Source organism: Myotis brandtii, unplaced genomic scaffold (genome assembly GCF_000412655.1).
Source record: "Myotis brandtii unplaced genomic scaffold, ASM41265v1 scaffold571, whole genome shotgun sequence".
Classification (NCBI taxonomy): Eukaryota; Metazoa; Chordata; class Mammalia; order Chiroptera; family Vespertilionidae; genus Myotis; species Myotis brandtii.
Genome location: NW_005370140.1, coordinates 594,601 through 597,024, shown reverse-complemented (window position 1 = coordinate 597,024; position 2,424 = coordinate 594,601).

Here is a 2,424-nt window from a genome sequence, read left to right as displayed (position 1 = left end):
TGGGAATGATTGTCGGCTGTTTAGCATCATCCCTGGCCTCTACCACTAGCACCTCCCCCGTCAGGACAACCAGAAATATCTTCAGACATTGCAGATATCCCTTGGGGAGCAAACACCCACAGTTGAGAACCACTGAACTAGACCCAGAATGGCAGGTACCTATTTCTGGTGTTTAATTTCCCCATCCTTCATCCATTACTTTCCACTTGGCCCAAGCAATCCTTCTCAGTGCAGCCTCTATTAATCAGTTGGGATTGGAACACAAGATCAAACCTGTTTGCCATTCCTGGGCTAGAAGGCAGGATTTTAGGGTAAGTTATATGTGAAATTTGTATTTGTAGTCTCATTTCCATTTTTCTCCTTTTGCCTCTTCTCTTAAAATCACCTCAATGGCAATGAATAATGACATATATAAACTAAATCCAAAATTGTTTTGGTTAAGAAAGCACATTCACAAGTAGATCCATACACACTAGAATTTTGACAGTGGTAATTGCTGCCAGTACTGCTAATTATAACAGTAGCACCAGTACAGTTTTCTGGGTTGTTGCAGTTTGGCTCCATCTCTTTTCTTTGCCTTCCATGCATGACTAGATGCTATGATTTTATGGTGTTGGATTAGAGGGTCCTCCAGGCGTGCTCACAGGTTTTATTTGCTGCATTGTTTCTAACCTCCACTTGGTAGTTTTAGGAACAGCGAGTGTTCTAGCCTCTTGGTCATCTTCTTTCACCCAGTAGGTTATTCTCTGGGTATTAACTTTGCATTTTCAGAAATGAATGTACTCTGAAGGGACTAAATACACCAAATGGAAAATGGCTATTACCAAGGTAATAGCATAGCTAGTTTCTTTGGAAGTTTTCTTTGTGTATTTTTTTCCCCTTCACTTTTGTGACATTCATAAATATTCAGTATGGGTAACACCTTTGTCTCTCTACATGGAAAGACACTTAGTAGGAAATAGGCAAAAGAGAGCCTTAATGGAGAATGGCTGAATCTGGAGTCAATAATTTCTCCTCAGGGAGGTCTGATAGGATTTTATACCTCTTTCCTCCTCAACTCAGTGCACAGCCACAGTCGATTTAAACCATCCTCCACCCTCTGTACAGTGATCAGAATTGTCATCTCTACCACTGAGATTCCAAAGGGATTCTGACGTGCAAGATTCAGGTCCTATAAGTTAGCATGACAAAGAGAGATTCTTGCTGTCAATATGGTCCCAGGGACAATGAAATAATGTCACCTTGAGTTCCTTTTAAGGAATTTTAAGAATGTCATCATTAATAGCTCTATTTATTATCAGATATAAAACTGTGAAATAGGGTGCAGAGGGGTGTCAGCTGGCTCATCCACAGCAGATGCCCAACCCAGTCAGAGGCTCTAAGCTTTGGTGTGTGCTGTTTTGCAAAACAAGTACAGAGTTTTGATGCTCTCTTGTTTCTTTTCCTGTCTTCATCCTTGTTACAGATTGGTCCAAGATGGGCTTTGCTCTGTGGCTTTCACTTTGGCTCCTCCCTCGGAACCGGGGAATGAGCATAGGTAGAATTAGTGCAGGATGTTAGGATTTGTTGTTATTGTTATTAAAATGGAGACAGAAAAGTTTGGTCAGAAACCTAGCTATTTGTTGCAGTTGACTTTATGACATCACAGAATTCACTAGTCTGCTAGGAACTACACAAGAATTATATATTCTTATCTCCAGTGAGTTTTGATGTAGACTTTTATACCTTTTGAGGAAAAATGACCTCAAATATTGCAATGGTCTTTTTGCTCATAAATGATTTTTCATTTCTTTGTCTTCCAAATACTCCATACAATGTAGTTATACTGCTTTCACAATAAAAATATTTAGACAACTTTCTACATGTGTTGCCAAGAACTGGAGTAAGAACCTTCAACGTTATTTAAATCACATTCTACTTAAGAGTTAAAAATACCCATTTGATCTGTTAGTCCCTAGCTTGTTGTAATATTTCCTCCATCCATTCTTTCAGCTAAAAAATAATTTTAATAGCTGTCATGTGCCAGGCATAGTGAGTGCAGGTACAGAGGATAAAACATTAAGCAAGGGCCCGGTCAGTTTGGCTCAATTGGTTGAGCATTGTCCCTCGCATGCACCAAAAGGTCACTTGTTTGATTCCCAGTCAGGGCATCTGCCAGAGTTGTGGGCTCGATCCCCAGTAGGGGGTGGGCAGAAGGCAGCCTATCGATGTTTCTCTCTCATTCATGTTTCTGTCTCTCTCTCTCTCCCTTCCTCTTTCTCTGAAATCAATAAAAGATTTAAAAAAACATTTAAAAAAACAAACACAAAACACTAAGCTAGAAAAATACCTTTCCTGCTTTCATAGTTTTTAGGTCAGTGGAGGTGACAGGTAGCTAAGCACGGAATTACAAAACAATGTGATGGGTCCATGCTGTGATTTGTG